Consider the following 14659-nt stretch of genomic DNA (forward strand, 5'->3'; position numbering starts at 1 on the left):
AAGGGAATGATTCCACTCACCAGAATAAATACAATAAACTGTAGTTGTTCTGGGACTATAGTGTCCCTTTAACCTCTTAAGGACACATGACATGTGTGACATGTCACGATTCCCTTTTATTCCAGAAGTTTAGTCCTTAAGGGGTTAAGAAAACACAGTTGAACTTTGACTCTGGCTTTGAACTCAGTTATTTTGGCTTACATTTTACCATTTAGGGGAAGGGAACAGACCAGGATGACAATTAAGGATAGGATGGAGAGATTGAGGTATGTATTATTATTATTATTATTATTGGCATTTATATAGCGCCAACAGATTCCGTAGCGCTTTCTAGGAAAAAGAGACACCCTAGTTGACATTTTAGGAAAGACACAGTGAGCAGACATTTGGGGAAAGAAAGAGACTGGCCAAATAAAAACACACACGTACTGCTCAATACATAAATCCATACATCATGCTGCCTAGTACATACAATCAATATCACACACACACAGCCTATTACATACATCCATACACAAATACTGCCTAATATATATATACATATATATTTTAAATTTAATACATCCTTTATCGCTGTGATAAATTATGTAATCAATTCATTTGGTGACATTTAATTTATATTAATGGTGGGATTTAATTATTTTTACATAGAACTTGTTTAATGGGTAAAACATTTTTTTTCCAATATAATATTTAATTATATTAATATGCGTTAAAAAATATAATTGGTTCTGGCTCCACGGGCTAAATAAGAGCCCAAAAGCCACAACAGAAATGATGGAAACAAATGTATTTACAGCCCTGACCCCCCTAAAGAACGATGGGGCGCAAACACAAAAAAATAGCCCAACTGGAGAGTACTTACCAGCCAGATATCCGCAAATCCTTTGACAGACCGCAGGCCGCGGCCCTGCCCAAGATTGCCTAAGGTACAGGTGGGGGACGACAGGAACGCTAGTGGTGCCTCACGAGGACGCTGTGCTGGTATTGTTGGCAGGAGAGGACCCAGGAAAGCTTCTACAGACACTAAAGCTGCTCCCCACAGCGGCTGGGACGACGGAGAATCCCGTGACTCGGATTAACGCCCGGGACAGTGCCCAAGACCCCACATAAACGGAACTACTCCGTACAGGATGACCCAAGACAACTCAATACAGGACTACCTTTCAAAAATCCTGTAATATCATCATAAGGTTCAAGACTTCCTTTTGCATACCGCATAAGTAACCTGGAGGGTAAGCCGCAACTAAGATAAGATAAAAAAACAAGTCTGACCAGAGACCGACATGGGACACAAACCCAAACACATAACACGAGACTCATTTTTTACACTTCCTTTTTTAGTGCTGGGATCTCTTTACTTTACTCCCCCAGCTGACATCTCCATGGACATTTTGACTGTGTCAGACCGACAGAGAGACACCTGTCTCGAGTCTGAGAGACCATCAGTCTCCTCCAATAAGTGACCTTTTACCCCCGCAAGAGTTGTCACTATGGCCTATTAATGAGTTAATATTAACCTTATACAATAGGATAACGCACACCATACGAGTACTTACTCGAACTCCATATGAGTTACCAGAACGTGTGTCCATCAAGCTTATAGTCACCCCGCGAGAGTCGCCCATAAGGCCCATTCACTATTTTAGGAGAAATCCAGTTGGACTACCAAAGGGTGCGAATCAGCTGTTTAGCTTATCCTCATATAAGTGTCAAGTGTATAACTTTCATATGTACAGTTTAACTTCACATGAACTACAAAATGTGCAGTTCATACGTTGTGTTTAACCTTACCAGAGTCGCAAACGTGTTTTCTCTATTCACATATTCAAATGTAAACCTTCTTAAAGCTGCCATCATAGATTGCTGCAGGGTTTAACTTACATAGGTAGCTAGCGCGCCTCATTGAGTTGCGGTCAGGGCCGGATTAACATAGGGGCTGATGGAGCTGCAGCTCCAGGCCCAGGCCCATGGAATAGGCCCATTTAACCCCTTAAGGGCCAAGCTTCTGGAATAAAAGGGAATCATGACATATCACACGTCACGTGTCCTTAAGGGGTTAAAAAAAAAAAAGAATTCTTTTTTTTTTTACATACTACTCTTAGGTTTGCCACCTGACTGGTATTTTACTGGCACAGCTGGTATTTGAGGCTGCCTGGCCATGCCGGTATTGCAGCAATACCGGCAATACAAATGCAGGTTTTTTTCTCAGAATAAATGGAGATTACTCTGCAATACCAGCACCAGCCAGTAGGGGTCACTGTGTGTGGAGAGAGGCAGGGATAGGAAGTTACACAGCATATCCCTGCCTCTCTCTACTACTCACTGATCTGTGGGGGAGCAGCAACACAGCACAGAGTCCAGACAGCAGCTCTACAGCTCAGGTAAGTGAGGGATGTGGGGAAAGGCAGCAGGGACCCTGAGACACTAGGGGACACAGACACTAGGGGACACATGGGGACACAGACACTAGGGGACACTGAGACACATGGGGACACAGACACTGGGAGACCTGGGAACACTGAGACACATGGGACTGGGTGAGACATAGGGACATTGGGAGACACTGAGACATTGGGACCTTGAGACACTATGTCCCCATGTCTCCCAGTGTCCCCATGTCCCCCAGCCAGTGTCCCCAGTGTCTGTGTCCCATGTCTCTCAGTGTGTCAAGTGTCCCCATGTGTCCCTATATGTCCCAGTGTCCCCATGTATATGTCCCCTAGTCTCCCAGTGTCCCCTAGTCTCCCAGTGTCTGTGTTCCCATGTCTCTGTGTCCCTAGTGTCTTAGTGTCCCCAAATGTTTCAGTGTCCCCATGTCTCCCAGTGTCTGTGTCCCTAGTGTCTCAGTGTCCCCATTTCTCCCAGTTTCCCCAAATGTCTCCCAGTGTCCCCATGTCTCTCTGTGTCCCCATGTCTCTCAGTGTCCCCGGGTCTCTCAATGTCACCATGTCTTTCAGTGTCCCCATTTCTCTCAGTGTCACCATGTCTCTCAGTGTCCCCAGCTCTCTCAGTGTCCCCATGTCTCACTGTGTCCCCAGTATCCTAGTGACATGGGGACACACTGAGACATTGGGACACTGGGAGAAATGGGGACACTGAGACACTGGGAGACTAGGGACTGGGCGACATGGGGACACTGACACTGAGACACTGGGTGACTTGCAAGACAGACACTGGGAGACAGGGAGACACTGGGAGCAATCCATCTATACAGCAGAATCAAACTGTGAGTAGTTTGTTGGTGATTTTACAGAATTTTCTCTGATATCACTCCTTGTGATGTCACGCATAACTAATTAATTATAAAAATGATTAAGAAAAAGTGTAGAGTAGGTTAGCGCTAATAATATACAAAGGAGGCAGCAACCTTACAGAGGGTCACCCTCTAACCCTCTGGGATAAGGATGTACAGGAAAAAAGGGGAGAAAAGGCTGCGCCAAGAGATACAATAAAATAAGTCCAAATAAAAATATAAAAAGGATATATATAAATATATATAAAAGTCAATATAAAAAGGAGGATAAATGTCTATGTTGCGCTGGTGTTCTCTCTTCTTATGATGCTTTGGATCCTCCCGTGATATGTAAAATATAAAAGGGAAAAGGACCAATGGTGCAGATTGTGGGGTACGTGGAAAATGAAGAATAAAGATGTAATAAACTCACATTTGTATGAGCTATAACCAGCTCAGGTGGAATGGGCGTTCTGCAGTATAATCCTTGCTAGTAGGATATCAGGAAATTCTGATCCACTGGTGCTGTCCAATTCTCAGGAGAAGGGAGAAAAATATATAACAGATAGTGCTCTCTGAAGATAAGATGTGGTATATACAAAAGAAAATAAATATACTCACAGTATACAGTGCAGATGACACTGCACTTGAGATATGGCGTGGGTGGTATAATCCCCACCTTAGGATATATAAAATGCCAGGAAAGGATAATATAAAATTGGAGTGATAAAAATATATATAATAAAAATATGAATGGCACAGAGATAAAGCCAAACGTAATTTATTATTAAAAGTATACAATAAAATCCATTAACGCGTTTCACCTCAAGGGTTTTATCAAAATGGAATAACATTTAAAACCTGGCAAGAATAAAATATATATAGGTGCACTGTTACTTTAAAAACGGCGCCAAACATAGCATCAATTAACATTAGCCAATCACAGTTCGGCATAATACATATGAAGGATACAGCTTATAATACTATTAAGAATAGGTATATTCTAAAAGTTTGGTGTGTGCCAGACATAATAGGCAGAAGAAAAATGGAAAACGAAGCTATATAGCTTGTATAATATTAGATTGTATTTACACTCTAGTGCGTTGGGTTGTGGGAGATGTAGTCCGCTGGCCATGTGTCAGTTCAGATCCAATGAGCATCCTGGGCGGGGCTTGCGCGCGTCACATGGTCCGCATCACACAAAGACAGTGTGATGCAGGAGTCATGTGATCGCCGCTGAGGAGCTTGGGAGATGTAGTTAGAGAACCCGAAATGGGTTTTTAAATAGAAATAGCTAGCTTAGGAATATGTAATGTCGGCAAGAGGATGCATGGCAACAGATAGCCAAATTTAAAATTAATACAAGGGTAACATATAAAAATTAACTTGGTATTAACAGGCATAAATGATATATATATAGAAAAAGCTAGCTTAGGTATATATAATATCAGCAGACAAATTAGTATGCATGTAAAAATGCTGGATAGCAATAAATAGCCATATATAAAGTTAGTAAAAGAATAACATATAAGAATTAACTTGGTATTAACAGGCATAGACAGTATATATGGTGATAATCTTATTAGTATTAGATATGTGTACTATAGCAGCATGGGTGGTATTCATCACATTAGTGCAAGGTAAACTAGCAGCATAATGTTCCATTATAGGAAATAAGATAAATATAAAATGTCTTAGAGGGCAACACTTGCTTAAAACCATATGTAGAAGCATATATATATACAGACAAGTAGAAATTGAATAATAAAATGAAAATAAAAATATCGATAAGAATATCTATTCTGCTTGGTGGTCATATTGGGGGTATCCCAGACCATAATGCCGTAGGTGACAACTATGACTAGGATAGCCCCCAAATGACCACAATAGAAGAATTAAACCACATATTTATTAAAAGATTTTTAAACCATTTTAAAATTATAAAAAGTTAAATAAATCAAAGTCTGCATTTAAACCTTTGGGGGCTAGGGTCTGTAGGTTGAATACCCATTCCATCTCGTTTCTGCCTAAGATATTTTTAAGATTTCCCCCTCTCCAGGGAATTTTACATTTTTTTATACCCATGCAATTAAGAAGTTTGGGGTCCCGATTATGTATTTCAAAATGTTTTGATACGGAATGATTAGCATATCCATTTTTTATATTGCGACAGTGTTCTGCTAATCTTGTTTTCAGGCATCTGGTTGTCATACCAACGTATTGGAGGCCACATGGGCACTCCAATAGGTAAATAACATTAGTGGTATGACATGTAATAAAGTCTCTAATAGTATAACTCTTATTAGTTGTATTTGATTTAAAACTAGTGATTTTGGACTGGGTAGTGGGATTAGTACTTTTACATACGACACAGCGTTTGCACTTATAAAAACCCGTCATCCCGTTTAAAAAAGTAGATTGTGTTTCTTTTACTTCTCTGGTGTAATTATTGGTTAAAATTGATCTAAAATTTGGTGCACCTCTAAAAACAATTTTGGGCTGTATTGGTAATATTTCTTTAAGGAGGTCATCTCGTTTTAAAAGATGCCAGTGTCTCTTAATCGTTTTTTTGATAAAGCCGCTTTTATTGTTAAAATTAAAAATTATGGGAAGAGTAGGGGCTTTAGAGGAGTCTTTTTCTTTATAGGTTAAGAGATTTTCTCTAGGTTTACTTTTTACTGTTGTTATAATGTTCTCCAGTTTTGTGGGTGAGTAGTTCTTCTCAATGAATTGATTTTTTAAAAGCAGTGATTGTTCGTTAAAATCATTGATAAGAGAGCAATTCCTTCGCATTCTTAAAAATTGGCTTTTAGGGGCGCTCTCAAGCCATGGTTTATAGTGACAGCTCGACTGGTCGATCGCTGTGTTGGTACATACCTTTTTAAAAAATGTTTTTGTATGTACCACCCCTTGTTTAATAAAAATGCTTAGGTCTAAAAAATTGATTAAATCTCTACTATATTCGTGTGTTAAAACAATCCCTCTATTATTTGAGTTGAGGTGTGAAATAAAAGCATTGAGTGAGTCCTCAGAACCTCTCCATATAAAAAACAAGTCATCAATGTATCTAAAATAGGTGACCAGGTTCTGCTCCCACGTATGCTGCCCCCAAATGGCACTGGATTCCCAGTCCGCCATGAAGAGGTTGGCATAGCTGGGAGCGAACCTGGTCCCCATCGCTGTGCCTCTCTTCTGAAGGTAAAATGAGTTAAAAAACCAGAAATAGTTATTGTTTAAAATAATATCAATGCCTTCTATTATAAAATCAATTTGAGTATCTGGAACTCTTTTTTCGTTAGAGAGCATGGATCTAACGGCATTACAACCTAATTCATGCGGGATTATAGTGTATAGGGAGGTAACGTCACATGTCACAAGTAAAAAGTCTTGTTCCCAGTAAAATCCATTTAAAAAATTAAGTAGTGTCATAGAGTCCTTCAGATAAGACTTCATAAGTTTCACAGTCGGTTGTAGTAGAGTGTCGATGTACTGAGATAAGTTACATAAGGGGGATCTTATCCCTGACACTATGGGTCTACCTGGGGGGTTTTGGGCATCTTTATGTATCTTAGGCAGAAAGTAAATTACGGGAATTCGGGGATTTCTGATGGATATATAGTCAAACTCTTTTTTGTTTAGAATATTTTTATCTAGCCCCTTTTGTAAGAAGGTATTAAGTTTTTGTGTCTTCAGATAATTTCTTATATACATCAGTGTCATTTAGTTGCCTATAGGCTTCTTGTATATACATGGCACTTGATTGAATGACCAGACCCCCACCTTTATCTGCAGGTTTAATAACAATGTCTAAATCTTCTTGTAGTTCTTTCATTGCTGTTATCTCTACTTTATTTAAATTTTGGGTATCGTATTTGCTATATTTGATTTTTTCAAAATCTCTTAATACGGATTTTTCAAACATTATAAGAGGAGCTGACTTAAAATTGTAGGGATAAAAAGTAGATTGTGGTTTAAGATCTGTGCTGATAACTGTAGGTTGGTCTGTAGGCAGTGAGAGGGGAGGAGAAGCGGGATTAGTGGTAACTTTTAGAATATACTTATTCTTAATAGTATTATAAGCTGTATCCTTCATATGTATTATGCCTAACTGTGATTGGCTAATGTTAATTGATGCTATGTTTGGCGCCGTTTTTTTTTTTTTTTTTTTTTTTTTTTAATTCTTTATTTTTGTTGTGCAAAAGCTTGACAGACAGGTTTACTATGCCACGATAATAGTTACAGGCATTTCAAGAGACATAGTACTGTGGCACTTAAGAAGAAACGCACATTTTTTTTTTTCAAGAGTAATAAACAAGCAAAAACACGGTATGTCAGATATTTTGTATGCAGGGGTTAACATTTGTGTAATACTGCCACAACAGCGTATGCAGTCAAGAAATAAACACAATTTTAGTACATGTGGGGCATGGAAAGAGCTGCACATTTTTATATGTTATATATACAAGCTTAGGTATACGCTTCTATCTGTAGCTCTCAGGGACGAGAAATTGCTTGGAACTCACACTGCAGGTGTCTCATATGCTTGTCAAATGTGCCTAGCTGTATGTAGACTGCAATATGCTAAAAACTACACTTCAATGGGTACTATACTGCAAGTTGCATTCTGCTTCACCAAATAACTATATATTTTATGCTGCACATTTTTATATTTAAGATTAGACATGACAAGCAGATTTGGATTTAGCTCTGCAACCAAACGGATTATTTTAAGTAAACTGTAGACTATGCTTATACATGAAACTATATCACGAGGCTGGAGGCAGAAATATACAGAGAGAAAACAAGCCTAAACAAATGGCATAGCATTAGTGGACGAGCATAAAACTGCTTTGTCCTTTAAATGGAATTATAGCAGGAGTAACATAAAAGAAAAAGACCTTTATGTGAGAAAGATTAAGGGTGGTCGACAGATATATTTATGCTGGTGTCCGTTTGGGGTCGGCAGTTAGGCAGGGTCAGGGTCTCAACCAATGCCTCTGGTAGGCCACCCCAAGCAGTCCTTTTCTTTTGGCGCCGTTTTTAAAGTAACAGTGCACCTATATATATTTTATTCTTGCCAGGTTTTAAATGTTATTCCATTTTGATAAAACCCTTGAGGTGAAACGCGTTAATGGATTTTATTGTATACTTTTAATAATAAATTACGTTTGGCTTTATCTCTGTGCCATTCATATTTTTATTATATATATTTTTATCACTCCAATTTTATATTATCCTTTCCTGGCATTTTATATATCCTAAGGTGGGGATTATACCACCCACGCCATATCTCAAGTGCAGTGTCATCTGCACTGTAAACTGTGAGTATATTTATTTTGTTTTGTATATACCACATCTTATCTTCAGAGAGCACTATCTGTTATATATTTTTCTCCCTTCTCCTGAGAATTGGACAGCACCAGTGGATCAGAATTTCCTGATATCCTACTAGCAGGGATTATACTGCAGAACGCCCATTCCACCTGAGCTGGTTATAGCTCATACAAATGTGAGTTTATTACATCTTTATTCTTCATTTTCCACGTACCCCACAATCTGCACCATTGGTCCTTTTCCCTTTTATATTTTACATATCACGGGAGGATCCAAAGCATCATAAGAAGAGAGAACACCAGCGCAACATAGACATTTATCCTCCTTTTTATATTGACTTTTATATATATTTATATATATCCTTTTTATATTTTTATTTGGACTTATTTTATTGTATCTCTTGGCGCAGCCTTTTCTCCCCTTTTTTCCTGTACATAAAAATGATTAAGACTGGTATTTTTTTCCAAGAGAGGTGGCAACCCTAACTACTCTTCACATACTCTTGCTTAAAGGAGCACTATAGGGTCAGGAACACAATCATGTATTTATGACCCTATTATGTTAAAACCACCACCCTGGTCCCTTCTTGCCTCCCTAAATTTAGTAAAATATTACTTGTATTCAAGCCTGCAGCTGCTGGCTCTGCCTCTGAACTGACTGTCTGCTGACATCATCAGAAGTGGTGGTCTGAGCAAATTACAATACTTCCCCATAGGATTGGCTGAGACTGTCAACTAGGCAGATCAGGGGCAGAGCCAGCACAAGTCCAATATAGCCCTGGCCAATCAGCATATCCTCATAAAGATAAATTGAATCAACGCATCTCTATGAGGAAAGTTCAGTGTCTGCATGCAGAGGGTGGAGACACTGAATGGCAGTGCTGCCCCAGGAAGCACCTCTAGCAACCATCTAAGGAGTGGCCAGTGGAGTTATTTTCTCTGAAAAGACAGTGTTTACTGCAAAAAGCCTGAATGGAATGATTCTACTTACCAGAACAAAAACAATAAGCTGTAGTTGTTCTGGTGACGAGGGATGTATGGGAACAAAACTTGTGTGGACTGGCTGACAATAAAATTAGTTTAGGTAATGCAGACGTTGGTCTCTCTAACACTGTGGCATGTCCCCTTTCTTCTACACTCACTACATACACCTTTTCTCTGTCTCAGACTATATACCAGGAACTTCTGCCTGCTATTAAGAAGGTGAGGAGACAAGTGGACCAGCGAGTGCTAGGGTCAGTCCTTAGAAAGCATGGAGTGAGCGCATCATTAGACGCATTTATGTCAAGCTCAGGGTGCTGCTTGCATAGTATGCCCTTAGTTGGACAGCCTGCATGATTGGCGGGCAGCCTGACATGCATTCATGCCAGGCTGGCCTTCCAATTCTTTGGACAGACATGCCCCCTTTTTGGGCAAGTTCTCCCCTTTTGGCAGGTTACGTGATTCGCACCAGTGGCCCACCCTTTTACCCCACCCATTGACTTCCTGCTTCACTGGACACTGCTGTTAGGGGTTATGGATTTACTTGACAGATGAAAACATAAATTAGAGAGAGATTAGCATAGAGTATGTGTTTTCCTATAGCTGCATCCTATGAGTTTCCCTCCAGCACCATCTCCATCAGATACATGACGCTTGGGAGGTATGACTGTTTTAGTGTTTTTTGTCGATAAGATTCTTTAGTTAGGCCCATCATAATTGTCAGCACCAGGCCCACTGTTCTCTTAATCCGGCCCTGGTTGCGGTTGCCTCTTGCAGTACAAGAGCCACCAGCGTAATGGGCTACAGCCTGTACTTTGTACGCTTATAAGAGAGGCCAGAATGCTTAAACCCTATAAAAGCTGCCAACGAGACACACCATAAAGCTCATAATAAGTTCACACAGGCAGCCGCAGCGATGCCTTAACCTACTGGCCGCTAGCCTTTATGTATAGTCAGCAAATGAAAAACATAGTGTACGACCTCTGGTCACAAAAACAGTCTACAAGCTGCATTAATTATAAATCGCTGGCGAGAAATACTATAACAAATACTATGAGTCCTACTGGGGGATAGACGCGCCACATTAAGGTATTAACTTAAAGCCCTCAGGGGCTGTCAGAAAGCCACACTATATTGTATTATACACTTAAAATTATCAGGAAAGATTAACAAGCGAAAATAACTTGAGTACACTCTGCCCACATGGGTTTTACTTTAGTTTTTTACCTCTATCGGTGCGGTCAGTGCACCTAATCAAGACTGTCTTGAGTAGACTTTCATGTACTGTTATGTTTTAATGTTATGTTTATATATTAATATTGTTGGATTAGGTTTTAAAATAATTTATTATGAAAAATTATTTTAATTTTGCAATATTTTGATATACATTTATGTTTTAATATGTTAAAGGACCAGTATAGGCACCCAGGCCACTTCAGCTCAATGAAGTGGTCTGGGTGCCAGGTCCATCTAGGATTAACCCTGCCTGCTGTAAACATGTTTACATATGGGTGAAAGGGTTAATGCTGTAATGGACTCAACTCCCCTCGGTTCTCGATCCCTCGGTTGCCAAAATCAACTTTGATGGAGAATCATTGTCAGCAATAAGACACGGACACCAACAAGATGCTTTGACAAGATTCTCGGTGTGTATTATTTTGAGGCTAGCATTTATATACAGTTTGTCACATAAGCAGTGAGATTTATCGTTTCCTTGTAATTAATAGTACATACTAGTCTGACAATAGAAAGATAAGCATTTGAATAAAGTCTGGGCAAGAATATCCTGAGATTGAGCAATGTCACACATCCTCTAGAAGAAAGACAGTAAAATAATGTTATTGTTTAAGTCTGCCACAGTTAGCATAACTATGTCATACATTATTTTAAAGCATACAAAGCAAAAAGAGTTTAACTGTTTCATATCCTTTCAGTCAGCAATAATGATTATAAACCTTATCTAAGCATAAAATACATATGAACAAGAAAAGTTAACTATTTCATATTCCTACAAGCCCCTCTTTGAGCAATTCATTTGCTCATCTTATCGATAAAATCTTCCCAGGACAGAGAAACTTCCACATGGTATTTTCAGGGGTGCTAGTCACTCCCTGCGGGACTTTCATTAATTTCTTCACCTCGATTCCCATGTGGTAATTCCTAAGGCCCAGTTTTAAAGATAGGTTGATACCCTCCAGTGGCAGAGAGGAGAATTTCCCATTGTTTCTGTTCTGCATTATGGATTAATTTCTGTATTCTCTTCATCAATATACAAGTAAGGTGGCAGTTATATAAAATCATACACAATAAAATCAGGACTATAATAACAAGAGGATAGAAGAATGATTTCATTATCTGGGATCCAGTAGGGGACCAACCAGTAAAAGCATCGTACCAATGATGGGCTAAATCTTTCTGAATTTGTGAACTCACCTTAAGGAGTTCTCCTTTTAGGATATGTGTGGCTACCTGTGTGTGTTATCTTTGGGAAAAATATAGTCCCCTGTGTATGTGGGTGCCCACCAGCTTAAATTCCTGGCAAAGAGATCATAAACTGGTACTGGTAATGTGTTAAAATTGACAAGCTAATTTAACATCCTTTGATGATGCATGATATAATGTAAAATAGCATGAGCATGAAAAATGTGAAACATTACCAGTTAACCATTCATTGCATTTAGTGGATTGGGGTTTTAGAAGTAACCATTCATTATCTGTGAGGTTAAGCATCCCTCTACTCTTCTCTAGTTTAGTAATTATTAGTGTGTCTTCTAATGCCAATCTTTATTGTTGCATCCATAAATACCTGATGGCACAAGTACTCCAGTTACCTAGACCTGTAGTGAATTCCATAGTTGCAACAGTTAAATTACCTAAATAGTTATACATTGATTTATCTAAATCCAATCCTGTAACCTGTGATTTTTTATTTTTTTTTGTAAATCTTTATTTTATTGTGCACAGAATGAACAAGTAGCCCTGGTGCACCACAACAGCGTCTTCAGGGTAGACTTGTATACATTTGCGTTATTCGTCATGGCATTCGCTAGCTATGCACAGTTTTATATTATGAAGGTTAATAACAGATTAAATTCTCGCTTATATAAGTATCATGAAGGTCAGAAAGTAGGAGTCAGAGGAGTGACAAAAGGGAGAACACCTGACATGTATCTGAATCCTAGCATGCAATAGTTAATAAGTTATATAGGTATGCAAGTGTGTTGTTGCTAGGTAGTTTGTTATATACATTTTAGTGATACAACAGAGAGGTTATCGTCGCTAATTCTGTCTTAGTAACATGTGTAACATCGCTGAGCGATCTAGCTAAGTTGTCTTAGAAAATTAAACATGCTTAATGGTAACATTGTCAGCATAAAAGTATAGTTGCTGCACATTCTGTTATGTTGCTGTTATGGTCAAGCTAAATAAGACATCTGCTTGTAAGCTTATGAGGCCACGGCAGCTTGGACAAGCGCGTTTGTACTAAGTATAACAGTAGCATGGCATTTATAATTACTGCATTAAGGTGAAAACCACTGGGCTAATCCTCATTTATGTCTTGCTGAACCTTGCTATACATGGGGGAAAACAAATAGATAACAGACTTAATAAAAATAACGTATCAGGCTTTGTGAACCCGGAGCCGGTATGCTGGGTTAAGTCCCTGGTTCTCGTAGACGATCATGCAGAATGAGTGCGGGACTTGGGAAGGCCGGTAGGCATTAGGACAATCCACTAAGGGGATCCTGTTGCCAGAGACAGTCCATTGGAACTTGCAGGGGTTCGGTGCCATAGTAGTGGAGTACGGTGGTGTGCACCCGACGGCCTCTCCTAGCTCAGCCGATGCCCACGTGCGGAAAGTTCTTGATGGCGTTAAGGAGTTTACCGGTGTGCTGGAGTGTTTGTGCTGCGGCGAACTGGAGTCTGCCCGGGCCTTCCTGGCCCTCAACTCCCCGTTCCGCGTTTCTCCCTCTGCACTTCCTGGGTGCTCGTCGTCCTGGTGCTGTTTCTCTTCGGCCCGAGGCCTTAGTAGGGGCCTGTGACGCATGTCCATTGACCCCATCAACAGGGTCGGGGGCCCGAGTGTATGCCTGAGCAGCTATCCCCTCGGGTATATGGGCGGCGTGGGAGGGTCACCTCCTGGTAAGCCCCTAGCTCGGAAGAAGGGTACACTGTCCCAGTATCGATTTCCTCCTTGTGAGTGGTGAGGTGTGCCGTTCGGCCCTTGGTTGGTCCCCGTGGGTACCCCAGAGTGACACCGCCAGGCAGGGCTGTTGTAGGGTTCGTGACTGTGCGGCAGCGATAGGTGGTATGTCCGCCATTAGCCCGCTTTTTCCTACTGTGGGTTTTCTATGGTAGCGGTTGTCCCTTTAGTGTTATGAGGCTATTGTAGTTTGGCTGTCGGCATTTGGGAGGCCGCTGAGGTCGCCGCTCATTGCGGTTTTGTTTACCTCTGTCCGGCTTCTTTGTGGCTTGTGCCTGTCTCATGCGTTCCTGCAGCTTGGACCAGAAATTGTCAAATATGACCCCCAGGGTGTCCGGAACTTGGCACCTGGGGTCTGCTTTATCCGATTGTGCTATTGTCTGGCCCATCGTTGCAGCGCCTGGTGCGTCCGCCTTCTTGAGTGGCTCCAGACCCGCTTGATAGTTCAGTACAGGTCTTTGGGAACCGGGATAACCCCCACCGGCAGGGGGGGGGAAGGATGTGTGTGCCCCCTCGTCTGCCAGAGAACCGGGAGAGCGGCCGTCCCTCCTCGGCTCCCACCCGCACAGGCCGCTTGCCGCACGTGGTCCGCCTGGCACTGGAGGACCAAGTGTCTGGTATCCCCGGGTTCAGGTCGGTCTTTTGCACTCGATTAGTACTGTCAGCAGTCCGTGTGCTCGGGTGGTCGGGCGTTGTGCCCTGAATCTTGGGTCCAGACTCGGGAGCCCACTCCTTGTACGTCTTGTCCGTTTGGTAGTCAGGCTCCGCCCCCTGTAACCTGTGATTTAACAACAGTTGGAGCCCAGTTTGCAGTAGAATGGAAACCAGTGCCTTTATGCATGCTGGCTGTGTTTAACTTATTCTTGAGGGTCTCCATGTCTATACTATTTAGCATACCCATAGTGG

This window comes from Pelobates fuscus, chromosome 1, assembly GCF_036172605.1.
Source record: "Pelobates fuscus isolate aPelFus1 chromosome 1, aPelFus1.pri, whole genome shotgun sequence".
Classification (NCBI taxonomy): domain Eukaryota; kingdom Metazoa; phylum Chordata; class Amphibia; order Anura; family Pelobatidae; genus Pelobates; species Pelobates fuscus.